Raw genomic sequence first — 14,135 nt, forward strand, 5'->3', positions numbered from 1 at the left:
ACCTGACCTTAGCCTCTCTTACTTGCAGGTCATCTTTATTTTTTGGTTTGTGCCAGAATGCTGAACAATGTCTAACTTCCCATTGAGGGGGGCGGGGCACGGGGGACCCGATGCAAAGGCATGTAGACGATGACACCGGGCGGGGTAAGGGGGAGGGGACTCCGGTGGTTTAACGATGTTAAGTTAGTAAAGAGCGCTGACTCTCCTTCTCACCGGCTGCCGCCAGTCCGCCGCGCGCACGTCGTCGCACCGGTTCCTCGCAGATCCGCTCCGTGATTTATTGCTTGGTCCTATACTTTTTTTTTTATTATTACTTCTCGGTTAGGATCCTTACAAGCTTTGAAGCAGGCTCAAACGAGTCGTCCACTACACATGTGAATATAATCGTGTTATAAACGATAGCAATTACTTTTCGGATTGGTTTAACATCCCCGTTGAACGTGCGTGAAAGGTTGTCCGTGGGAATGTAAAGTCCTCTCACTCCGCGCTCCTCGGACGGCCGGTCTGCACGGGGAAATGGTGAGTCCCACATGTTCCTTGTACCTACAATGTTCCTGTCGATCTGTTGGAACTTCATGTCGAAGGGGTCTTTCGTGACCTTTTAGATGCCGTCAACGGTAACGGCCGGATGGAAATCATCCACGGGTTATTTGTCATTTCATTTTGGTGTTGGCCAAACATTCAATGGTAGCCTATCGTGGAATCGTGTATGGACAATGCATTGGGGTCAAATGCATTCAAATCGGGCTTGCATGTCCTTATCAGTCTAAGAAGGTTAAATGCGAAGATCTTATTTGAATTTGAACTACGAATTAATTGTATTATTTCATTTTATTTATATTATGATCACAGTTTCAGGCCAAAAGGTAAATTGGAAAATGTGAAATTTTGGAAAAGTTTGGAATTTCAGAAGTAATAATTTAATCATATAATATAATAATATATAATATAACATAAAGATATCTGATTTTGAAACAAGAACATCGCTGAAGAATGTTAAAATATTTAAACCATGGCAATAGGCCAACCGATGAAGTGTTTTTATGGTATACTAGTCCATGTATTTATGACCTGGTAATTAAAGGCCATGTCCCTCGATCAAAGGTTAAACTTATACTGATACAATTTTGATGAGAGAGAGAGAGAGAGAGAGAGAGAGAGAGAGAGAGAGAGAAAATGAAAAAGCATTGAGTAGTGGGGTATACATTATGGTTCCCTTGCTACAACCTCGAGGTGTGATCCAGTCAGTTGTGTATGTGCAGAACAAAACTGAAATGACTAATTTCAATCCCAAACCAAGTCTGCTAGCGGCATGAAGACTCATTGAGAAACATAGTGGCGCATGCACTCACACAGAAGCAGACACACACACACACACACACACAGACACACACACACACACACACACACACACACACACACACACACACACACACACTACATATGCTTCGTTTTGCCCTCACACTTCATATGGTTACACAAACACACACACGCACATTTCCATTACATCCCCAATATTTAAAAAATGACCTTATGTAACAACCCTTATTAGGTCAATATGCCCTCTGGCTATACATACCCACGCGCACAACACACACACACACACACACACACACACACACACACACACACACACACACACACACACACACACACACACACACACACACATATTAAGCAGACACAAACAACATTTCCTGCCTTCAGCGCTTGCGTTCGGCTTTGATTGCTCATGAGCACTCAAGTAGAAGGGAATCCAACCTCAGTCAGTCGATCTGCTCAGTGTGTTTGAATCCCAACTACCAGCCTGTAAGTGGATTTTGATAGCAACCTACTTTGCTCAACAGGCGGGGAATGTGGGTGTTCCAGCAGAGTACAGGACCATGGTGGAATGGACGAGCGGATCACTAATAAATTCCTAAATAAATAGACGTACTAGGAGTAGTAGGGAAAGATGCATTAAATAAATGATTAAACATAGTCCACATGTATTACTGTTAGAGTAAGGAGTTCAGGAGAGTGTGGGGCTAGCGGTCTTATCAATAGTTTGTTAGGCGCCCGGTGTGGTCATCATGGTTATCGGACTAACAGGATGTATGGAGAGATGGACGGGCCTAGAGTGATGATGTTCATGATGTTGACGATGAAGATGATGACGATAATGATGATGTGATAAATGAGGAAAATAATTTAATCTGTCTTCATTGGTCTTCTGGCTGCACCAGTTTATTTAATCTATTTTGACACTGTGTGTGTGTGTGTGTGTGTGGTGTGTCTGTGTGTGTGTGTGTGTGTGTGTTTGTGTGTGTTTACTATACACACCCGATCTCTAGAGAGGGAGATATATGAAGGGAAAGATACAATTACTGGAAGGTAGGATCGGTCTGATTAAAAAAGAGAATAGACAGAGAAAGTGGGGAAGAACAAATAAAAGCCAGAGTGAGTGGAAAGAGGGAGAGGGTGAAAAATAGAGGGAGAATGATGTAAGACATGTGGCGAGAGGGAGAGATGGAGCAATAGCCCTGAGCAAAAATGGAGGGAATATATTATTTTATTAGTATTTGCGCAGTTGCTCACATTTTGTGTACTTGTTATCCAATAAACTGCAGGTTGAAAACAGAGCGTGACCGTTACTGGATTTTAGGGGCCGTTGTTCATACTGATATTAAGGCGTAAAACATTACCAATTACAATATATCAGCCGACATTCAAAATATATGTATATCGGTCGATATATATATATATATATATATAAATATTATTACTGTCAAACGATTAACAATTTTAATCGCGATTAATCTCATCAATGAGTTAATTCACGATTAATCTCATTTTTTAAATTCGATTTTAAATCCACTCCAATTTAGGTTAAATGGGATTATGAAATGAGATGACACATTATCATTCATACCAAATGTACTTGCAAAAACAAGTGATTTTGAAGGAGTTTTATTGACTCCCCCAGTTTGGGTTGAATATGAAATTCATGGAACAACACAGATTTGGGAATTGTAAACAGGCAGTTACCACAAGTGTAGTTAAATTCAGATTAGTAGCACCACATTTCTGGGAATTGTAATCTTGCTGTCACACCGCAATTGTAATCAGGCAGTTACTTGCTGCAAGTGTAATTGAACGTAAAGTAAGTAGGAACTAGAAACCAAAATGAATTCTGATATGAATGCTGACATTCTGTGGGCAAAATTTTTCAAAATCATATATATATATTGTGGTATCCTATTGTAAAAACTGATAAATTATTATTATTATTATTATTATTATTATAATTATTATTATTATTATTATTATTATTATTATTATTATTATCATTATCATTATTATCATTATTATCATGGGAGCGGGGCAGCTCCTTGGGATTTGCTGCTCACCCTCCAGAGATTCTTCAGGCCACAGCAACATCACATTAAGATCATGAGCTAAAGGAACCAATGAACTTTATTGGGATGAGCTTGAGCTACTAACCTTCATAAAGAACATGCTGTAAAACTGTTAGTGCATGTTGAGTGTTTACGTGGATGTGCTCAGTTAAACCATTTGGAGGTTTAACCATCAAATTAGAGGACTTTTGAAGAAGTGATTGAATTAATAAATTAACACCATATTTTAAGTTTTCATAGAGGCAAACATATACGCCGATACTGACTTTTCTATGATAGGTCAGCATCGGCCAAAATATCGATCAGGCTCTAGTTGAAAGGGCATTCAAAAGTTTACTGTGTATGTCACATACTCTGTATTTTCTTATTAATTAAGAAAAAATGCATCATATTAGTGAATCCACTATTCATTTTGCCATCACTAAGTACAATAACTCAAACTCTCTTTGGCTTCCTCATGAATTCTCCATCTGTTACACATGATATCCCAAAAGTTACAGAGATATAGCGTACCGGTCATATAAATATATATATATATATATATCAGTTTAATCTCCCATTAGGGATGCGTTTGACCTCTGTAAGATTAGTTGTATTGTCTAGGCTGATGGAGGAACTATAGCTGTCATGTGATGGAGTGTGCTGCAAAAAGCCCCCAATCCGGGAGACCGTTAATGTTTTCTGTAATTCATGCCTGCAGGCTGGGGGTTGAAGCAAGGCCATCTAGCACAGAGATAACGCTCACACGGCCTTCCCAAGTGGAAGAGTTAAGGAAGAGAAGAAGGAAAGAATGTTTCAGCGCTTGTTACTTCCTCAAAGTTATTGCTGAGTGTGACAGTCATGAATAAACAATGACACTTTCCAAGCAAGTGAAAAGTATGATGTGAAACTCATGAGATGAGCTGAACTATGGTATGAAGAAATGACTTTTAAGAGATAAGAGATGTGAAAAATATAACAATTTAATCAAACATAAAACTGGAATACTTGAAAAAATACCAAAACAGTTAAAAATGGCTCACAACACAGATTTAGTTTAAAGGTCAACTTAAGAACAATATATTTAATATACCAACACCATAAAGACCACCCAGCTCAAGAGATTGAACTGGGTTGCGCGTGGTTTCTAAAGGGCTGGGATGTAACTACCACCATAGAAGGGGGCATGCCCCAAAGGAACATGAAGTGAATGTAGATGTTGTAGGGTCAGACACCCAGGTTCACATCAAAGAGAAGTAGCAGTTCAAAGAGTCTGGACACATGGTACCACATCCCAGCTGCTATCTACATGCAGCATGCATCTAAGTGGGATATTTTCCATATGCACGCACGCACGCACGCACGCACGCACGCACGCACGCACGCACGCACGCACGCACGCACGCACGCACGCACGCACGCACGCACGCACGCACGCACGCACGCACGCACGCACACACACACACACACACACACACACACACACACACACACACACACACACACACACACACACACACACACACACACACACACACACACACACGCGCGCACACTCAGATTCCCCTGAAAACATATACTTGTGGGTGAGTTTGATTGATAGTTGAGTTTGTGTGCAATTTGTAGTATATCTGGAATGTGTCCATGCTCCATTTTATTATATTTACCTACGTGTTGTCATGTGCTGTATGCTCACATTCTGCCGTGAACAATCTATCTATCAGAGAGAAAGAGAGACAGAGAGAGAGAGAGCGAGAGAGAGAGAAAATTTCATGGGAAATTTTCATTTTATTTAATTTATCTTACTTTGTCATTCCTTGTGGTGATACTTCATTTGTGCTTTTGAAGAATAATAAATGTTGGGTACTGAATAATTGAATAAGCAGTGAGTGGGCTACACATTATGTTTCCCTAAAATCATGTGATCCAGTGAGAGGAGTATGTGCAGAACAAGACTGAAATGACAAATTTCCATCACACAACAAGTCTGCCAGCACCATCAAGATTCTTCTTGTATCATGACGGCACGTGCCTACATGCACACACGTGAACGCATACACTACATACAAGTGAGAGAGAGAGAATACCTGCAGTAAGCAAGGCAGGGAGTTTTTGCATTCAATTGTTCTCGCCCAACCTAAAACAAATGTGTTTGTTTCTTCATCACCTTTCATCTTAAATTAGAATTTCGGCGCTCAATGTCTCAGCTGGACATCATCTCTCTCTTTCTCTCTCTCTCTCTCTCTCTCTCTCTCTCTCTCTCTCTCTCTCTTGCTTTTATACTCTAAGACAGTTCTATGTGTGTGGGTATCCATATATGCATATTTTGCCTGTACATATCCGTGTGCGTGCGTTAGTGTCTGTGTGTAAAGTTGTAATGAGGTCGTATAGAAGGCCAATCCCTGTGGGGTCTTCCCAGGATGCTATATGAGCTCTCTGCTCGCCTGGGCAGCCGTTTGGGTCAGCGATAGACAGAAACACACTTGATCAGTATATCTAAAGCATAGATTACCTTAACAAGTTCCTATTGCTTCTCGTTCACAATGCAACATCAGTAATTCTATAACCAGATAGACTTAATTTAATCAAAATGATGTAAGTGTGGAATGACTGTGACATCAAGTCCTCTCTAAGTCCTCCAATGAGGTGACGTAGCCCTGCGGCGTCCTGCGTTGCCCAGGTGACAGTAGTGTGCAGTCTGGGGAGGATGTAGTGACATGGAGGAGGGGGAGGGGGTTTGGGAGTTCCAGTGTGATGGATCTCTCTGATTATTTATCTTGTGGCGGGAAGACACAAACACGGTTTCAATTATCTTTGTGGCGGGCATCTGCGGGACTCCCAAGCGAGGTAAATCACATTTTAATCAGACTGAAGCAGCGTTTCACAGGTAACTCCATCGGGCTGGTCTTCACCGAGGCGCCTGCTGCTTTCTTCCGACAGCGACCCATGATTAATGTTGAAATAATATCGGCAGAAAGGATTACTCAATCTCATTTTTTTGCAAATAGAACAACAAAGAGCAATCATAGGATTGTGTGTCAATTCTCATAAAGGTCATAGTGTCTATTTATCTGTTATCAATGTCTGTACATCCCTCCTTTTCTCACTTCATCCACCCCTCCCTTTATCTACCCCTCTACAGGGCTTTTTTACGCTGTCTATGTATCTATGTATCTAGGTATGTTGGTAGGTAGGTAGGTAGGAATCTGTCTCTATATCTTTCTATATCACTCTTTATATCCAGTACAGTGTGTTGTCCACAGCTGGCTTAATGCTGTGGTGTAGCTCAGCATTAGCCTCAGTCCAGCTGAGCACACACTGAGTATTTAAGCAGGCATCGTGTGGAGAGGCCAGCAGCCCGGCGCTACGGAGGGTACTGTGTGTCCGCTCAGGGACAGGGGCCCACAGGGACCCCATACAGGCCTCATCCACCATCATGTCACCCCCCCCCCCCCCGAAAGCTCCTGCAGCTCTGTACAAAAAACGCCAGACAGCTCCACCGCAGTTTGTTTTGCCATGTATGTGTGATGGAGGAGCAGGGGTGAGAGAGAGCTGGAGCAAGTGCTAAAGAGTGTCGTTGTAATATATCGCTCCCAGGTGCTTTCTGGCTCACCCTCTGGCTCTCATTGTAGTGTTTATTTTGGATTCTGTTGGTCTTTCTCTCGCTCTCTCTCAATCCCTCTTTTTCCGCTGTGCCTCAATCCCTCTGCCCTCCCTGTTTCACGGTGATGGAAACTAATGAGATGCAGAATAATAAGATAACATAATTGATTGGGGGCTGAGGGCCAGAGGAAAGCCAGATCTCTAACCACACTGATACAATAACACTTCTGGTGAAGCCTGAAGAACGGGTGTGTTGTGAACGTGAACATTCGTGATGTCTATGTTCTTTAGTTTTTTTTGACTGATGATGTTGACTCACCACTTCAGGACCAGTGAATTACGGTGCTCCAGCACGTTGGAATCACTGCATTTTAATGGGAACACTCCTGTTTGATTGTTTAGTGGAGAAGGAGGGGAGGTAAGAGGAGGATAGAGGGTATAAGGAGAGGAGCTGAATGGAGGAGAGAAGAGCTCATGGGATAGAGTAGGAGAGGGGTGTGGAGGTGAGGGCAGAAGAGAGGAGAGTTTGAGAAGAGGAGGAGAAGGGAGAGAGGAGCTTATGGAAGAGGAAAGGAGCAAGGACGGGGGAGAGGACAGGAGGGGAGATGGAAATAGTGGAGGGAAGAGGAGGAGAAAGGAGGTAAGGGGAGAGGATTGGACATAATATGAGTAGAGGGAGTTCTCCTTCTTAACTTTTTCATAGAAAGTTAATAAGGAGCTAACAAGAGAGGAGCAGGAGGATAGGGGGAATGTGCAGAGAAGAGGAGATAAAGGTGAAGGTCCGATGAGCTGAGAGGATTAAGGCTAGAGGAGGGAAGCAAATACGAGGAGAGGAGCTGAGAGGAGAGGGAAGATGAGAGGAGGAAGAGGAGCTAGGAACAGACCCACCCAGAGGCTGACATCCTACAGAACAGGTGACCATGGGTCTACGAACGCAGCTCAGCAGACAGTCATCCTGTTTGCCTTCCAGACAGCTGAGAAGACACAGCAGTTATTCTTGGCAAAAGCAAGGGCAGGGGTCTCGTCGCCCCCGCAGCCTGGCACCTCCCACCCAGACCTCAACATCACCAAACCCAACACACCCCCGTTTAAGCTGGGAACCTGCTTTCCCTTTGTTGCCCCGTGGTGTTGTGCCAGTTAAGTAATCCACTGCTATAGAGTTCTTTACCTTCTGAGCCAAGAAGCTGAGCCATCGCTGCCTTTCTTTGATGGATTATCTTCCACCCAAGGAGGAGAGATCGCTTTTCTCTATTCCTTCCTTTTGGGGGCATTTTTCCTTTTGTCGGGCTTTGGGTTGATATATGTATTGTGGGTTCTGTGAAGGCCTGTGTAACTTTTATTAAGGGTTTATATACCAATACAACCGGCTTCATCCAGGAGATCTTTGGTTTACACAAAAACCCTGGATTCTCTGCATTATCACAGGGCCAACGTAGCTGTCATTGAGTTCAAGTCTACAAGAAGCAGCAGGCATTGGCCTAGCTCCAAGCGTACTTCCAGCTTGGATTGTAAAAAATTGGAACGCAGAGCTTCTGGCTGTGGGCTGAGCACTCAAACCACTTATCCAAACCCCCAAGACATCAGCTGCCTAACGTCAACAAACAGGCAGGTCACACAACTACTGTGAATCTAGAGGCAGTTGCGTTTGTGTCTTAGCGGAATGCTAGTGTCTCATATGAAAGGCACTCGAATTCAGATTTGCACACACAGATCTGTTTTACAAACCATCAGCCTCCCTCATCTTTCATTTGATACACAACTGATATTCAACAACTTGGAAGCCCTGTGCGGAATTTTCCACAACAAACCAATTATTTGATTTGTATTGGGAATGAAATGAACCATTCAGGAAGTTGAAGTGCTTTAAGATGTATTTTTACTTTGGTTTCCCCTGCAGGAAGCAAGGGACATCCCTTGACACTGTATGATATCATCTTTATCAAAGATTGCCACGCTTTTTTGTGATCATCGCACCTCTAGTGTCCAGCAACACAAACTTCCTGTTATATTCCTTTGCCAATCCCTAACTTGTTAAAATACATGATGTGTGTATGTGATCTGTAGATACTTTGTGTTTTAAATCAACCTGTGGTGTTAAGTCCCTGATGACAAAATCCATGTAAGCTAGGTCTCCGCCCATTCACTGAGATTGTGTAAACTTGAAACCTGTGCACGAGTACAAGTATCAAGTGGGGGATCTCTTGTAAACTGCCCCTACATCTAAACAGGCTGGAAATGGTAGATATTTCTGTAAGCAGAGCCATGGACCAAGCCAGGCTTGATAGAGCTTGTTTCCCGATCCAAATACGATTAGATTACAAATGTATTTGCCATCAATAGTGCTTCTTTACAGGCAGCTCATATTGATGGACAAAACTACTTTTAACAACATCCAAGTTCAGAACAAACGCGAATGAGAGAAAGTGCCATGAGATAAAATCCGTCACAGAGCATGACTTGTTTATTCTGGAGCGGAGGTAATAAAGGCGTTCTAGGGAAAGGTTTATTTTCTGGCAGAATGAGTTGTGTAGGGGGAGGAGACTGGCTTTGGGTTTGGATCAGGTTTAATGGCTAAACATGCTTTCACACACAGTTGATTGAAAAGATTAAACTCAGTAAATATAATCTTAACAAATTTGCTGTCGTTAGTAGGAATAGTTTAAATATAGATAATGCAGCAGACTAGGAACACATATCTCATTATTCCCTTTGAGAGCCAGAGGTTGTGTATTTTGCAGTAGTTGCAGTATTAAGTATTTATCGACATTCAGCAACAATAGTGATAATGCGTGGGAGGAAGCAAAAGCAATAGCAAAAGCAAAAGCAAACACACACACACACACACACACACACACACACATACATACAACATACCAAATCAGTCCTTTATTTATTAAAGGGGACTTATTATGAAAACAACACTTACCTGGGATATGGGGTGTTGTTTTGGGTCTCTGGTGCTCCCACACGTATACAAACTTTGAAAAAAGTTAGAATAGCTAAAACTTTGTGGACCAGCGGATGAGCAGCTCGGCGGCAGACCGGCAGGTAAGCTGCCGGGCGGCTCTGGCGTGTGTACTTCGAGAGCTGAACTGCCGCCGAAGCGTCATCGGCAGTCCGGCAGCTCCGGCGGGGGGAGCTCGGCGGCAGTCCGGCAGTCCGGCAGATCAGCTCCCGGAGTACAATCCCTTTATCCTCCATGTCGCGGTTCAAAGTGGACTTCAGAGAGTCAAGGCCAAAGTTCCTTTCCCCCAATTCTTCTCAACCGAGATAACCCCCAATACAAATCTTTAATTGTTGTGGAAGTACTAGACGCAGTCTTTATGAATCATCATTATGTCATCCGAGGTGCACATAGCTTTTGGCCGTGATTTTAGATATAATATTATATAAATACCTATATATTATATAATATTATTATTATTATTATATTATATTATATAGATATAGAGCTCCAGGAGTCAGCAAACGGCCACAATCCCTTCTCCTCCATGCTTTGGTCCAGTCTGACAGCTCATTGGTCAATGGGCAGCAGCTCATTTGCATTAAAGCTACAGACACCAGAAACAGCGCATTCTGAAGAGACTGAAACAGAGGGGAATAGCGGTAGGCAAGATCTTTTTTCCTAAAAGCTATATCCAGCAAACAGCTTCAAAAACATGTTTTCTGGAACTCATATACTATGTTTACTTGTTGGGAAAACACCATAATATGTCTCCTTTAAAGCCTCTGATTACCAGATCAAAAACAAAAACAAATGCACATATGATATAAATGTTTAATGTCTTATTGTGTATGCATTTACTCAATTTGACAATGAGAAAACCTTCATAAATATTTGAAATGTTTGTTGAAAAAAATGCTGTTGTGTTGAACAGCGCTATGATCTGGAATGTTTGGGAGTTTCTTTACAGACCTTAAGGACACCTCAGACAAAAGTCCACACAGTCCCTCAAACTGCCTAAAGATCCTTGATATTCGGCCCTGCAAAATTTGTCAGAATTCAGCTGTTGGACAGAGATTTTCAGGAATCTGCCTGACCACAGTCGATAGCTAACTGCCTAGCGTTTCAAATGCTTACAACATTCAATGGTCTGGTACAGAAGATTATGGATTCATGGAGAATGTTATTCAGCATTTGGACAAGAGGGAGTTAGCGGTAGAGAGCTCAAAGAGGCGCACCGACATGATCCACAGACAAGGTAAGCAAACATGTTTTGTTGGTATGTCATCATTATTGTTCATAACAGTACCTGAAATTCTTAGTTCATTTTTAAACAATCTTTTATTAATTTCCAATGTATCTTCCCACACCTAACCCTAAACCAGGAGGAAACAACACATATTTTCAACGATGTGTCATTTTTCCAGACGTGGACCCTGAAGTTGAAAAAGGTGAGTCATAATATCCTGAGAGTAATGCCTAATCTTGTTAAGGAGGATGTCTAATGTTAACCCTAAAACGATTGAGTGTTCTACGGTATTCAGTGTTCAACCTGTCTTTCTCTAGGACCCTGCAAGACCAATTCTGAGGCAATTCAAAAGAGTTCGAGGATAAACCAAGATGATGGTTTGGAGAAGAAAGAGAAGGAAAGGAACACCACTCATGAGGTAAAGGAAGAGAAGAGTAAGTCAGAACATGAAAATTCAATGGCAGTTCTTAGACTTCGTTCCCATTCAATGTTTTCAGTGGTCTTCTTTAAAATTTCCCTGTATTTTGCTGCTGCACAAGGCCAGAGCTGAGTGTTTTTCAAACTGAGGATCAGCCTGCCATAAGGAAGAACATAACACTGGATATGATGTCTGAAGTGGAGGATGCTATTGTGAATGGAAGGCCATCCTCCAGGTTGTCCTTCGTCCAGCCTGTTGGGCAGAACAGTCTGCAATGTCGTGGATGCTACAGAATAGGCTGGACACTGACCAAAACTATTTTATGAATCACCATTCACGAGTTGGTGCAGATAGATTCACTATGGAGACAACTGAATCCGGTTGACCCCAACCTCTCAGGGCAATTCAGTTGAGATACAAAACACAAAGGATCCCCCTCTCCCCCCTCCACTTCGCACCTCTCCCTCCACCCTCAACTGACTGCCAACCCTGCATATTCTGCCCCTCTAGCCCCATGACCCACCGCTCAACTACTTACGCCTTGGAGCCACTTTTATTTTGCATACGTCCATGTATATATGGATAATAAAAGTTTTGTGTTATAAACTAAAGTTTGTCAGACTATCTGTATAATCATATTTATCAATTATTTGCCGAAGGCGAAGTGGATAGTGGAGCATTGGAATAGTGGACTCACAGAGCCTGAGGTGAATAATGGTTTTAGTACATACTACACGTGAACACCCCAAAAATAAACAAGATAACGCTTTTTGCCGGGATTTATTTGGTTTTATTAGCGGTTTATTTGTTTTTATTAGTGTGACGAGACGACCGTCACGCAATATCCCAAGTGGGAGATCTCAATCACATGGGATATTGCACAATTTCCCGCGATAGCTAACCAATCAAATTGCACCATCTTACAAGGTTCACGTGTAGCTGTACTAATTGCATATAGCGTATTAACACAAAACAACAACTCCAACAAAGAGTGGCGCATCCGTCTTTGTTTGTCGAGTCGTACAGTTAACCTCGCTGAATTTAGTGGACTCTCAGGAGCCTGAGTGGGTGAGGTTAAAAGGGGGCGTGCCTAGGTGAAAAGTACATCTATGCTCGGTAACATTGATAACGGGAGATTGTTTTTGATTTGTGCACATTGCAGCCGGTGCATCTGTAACATCTCTGCTGCGGCTGCAAACCTTGTAATCCTCCTCTTCACAGTATAAATGCCAGACAGTTTAAGTTGTAATCTTCCTAACCCTGTAAATTTGTTTTGCTAATACTATATGTCGAACATTTGTGATGCATATATATAAGATGAAGTGGTATGAATATATACGATTCTTTATAGACGTAAAAAAATAGTTTTTGTTGCATCTGATTGGTTGATTCAACCGGGAGTTTGCCGACCTCAGCAAACTCTCGGAAGATATCTATGAACAGGCAGATTGAGTGGAATCAGAGAGGATTCATTTTCGTAATAAATATCTAAGCATAATTACAGACAATATTTCAAATTTCAAACTAATATGTAATAATAGTAAGACCCCAAATTACATAGTTAGAAGACTACGGTGGATTTGGGTTTGCAATGGCTTAAACTATTTAAGCAAATGAAAAAGTGTCTCTCTGGAGAGGGGCTTAGCAAAGATTCTCTCTCTGTTCTCTGAATCCAGGCTGGTATTTAACTTTCCCGCTGCACAGGGAACGAGCCATGCCAACACACTATTTATGTTTAATATCAAGACCAATTCAGCGTGTTTTCCTTTCTCTTTTCACTTCAGTCTGGGAACGTTGTTATTCTTTAACTCAGACACAAGAACACATGTACAAGAACATAGTTTGATGATTCAACATCCCTCTTAAATAAGGAGACATTTATTTCAGTGTTGCTGGGGTTCCAAGGGAGCTCCAGATTGCTTCCATTTAGGAGGCTGATATCGGGACCCCATACATATTCCACATTTGTGTGTGTGTGTGGGTGTGTGTGTGTGTGTGTGTGTGTGTGTGTGTGGGGGGGGGGGGGGGGGGGGGTGTGCGTGCGCTTGTGTGTGCGTGTGATCATTTCCTGCTCATGGGACCCATGGAAAAGTATTTGGAGACAAAAGTCAGAAAGGCTTTGTTGTGTGAAGTGTTTTTTTTCAGATCCAATCAAAAGAAATTCTCTCCTTCAAACGACTTAATCTATATAGATTATATGTGGAGTAAACCAGATAAATTGAGGTTACTGCTTGCCAGAAAGTATTGCTATCATTGCTGCAAACAATCAGTCACTATGTGTGTTTTTCTTTGGTTATTGTGTGGACGTAGGCGGAGGAGTTGGCAATATTCTATGCATATGCTTCAGTAAATCTAACAATTCATCAAATCTTTTAGATTTGCATAGATTTACCAAACCAACTGGGAAAGTGGGCCATCTTTAAAATGCACGTACCCTCCTTTTTCTGTTTCATAAGCATCCAGATACTGTGTGTGCACTGTTGATGCATTGCTAATGTGTGTTATAAAGACTGTATAACTATGCAGTAGACATCTCGGCTGGGT

The 14,135-nt window shown here is 42.1% G+C and overlaps 1 protein-coding gene across 1 annotated transcript in view; it reads left to right on the top strand.

The window, feature by feature from the left end:
* Positions 1-431: 431 nt before the first annotated feature.
* htr4 (5-hydroxytryptamine receptor 4) overlaps positions 432-14,135 on the top strand; it is a gene marked incomplete at its 3' end in the record, with an annotated part of 79,852 nt that continues 66,148 nt past the window's right edge. The window contains exon 1 of the mRNA XM_079744558.1: positions 432-519. The remainder of the gene's footprint in view (positions 520-14,135) is intronic.

Source organism: Pollachius pollachius, assembly GCF_949987615.1.
Source record: "Pollachius pollachius genome assembly, chromosome: 10".
NCBI lineage: Eukaryota > Metazoa > Chordata > Actinopteri > Gadiformes > Gadidae > Pollachius > Pollachius pollachius.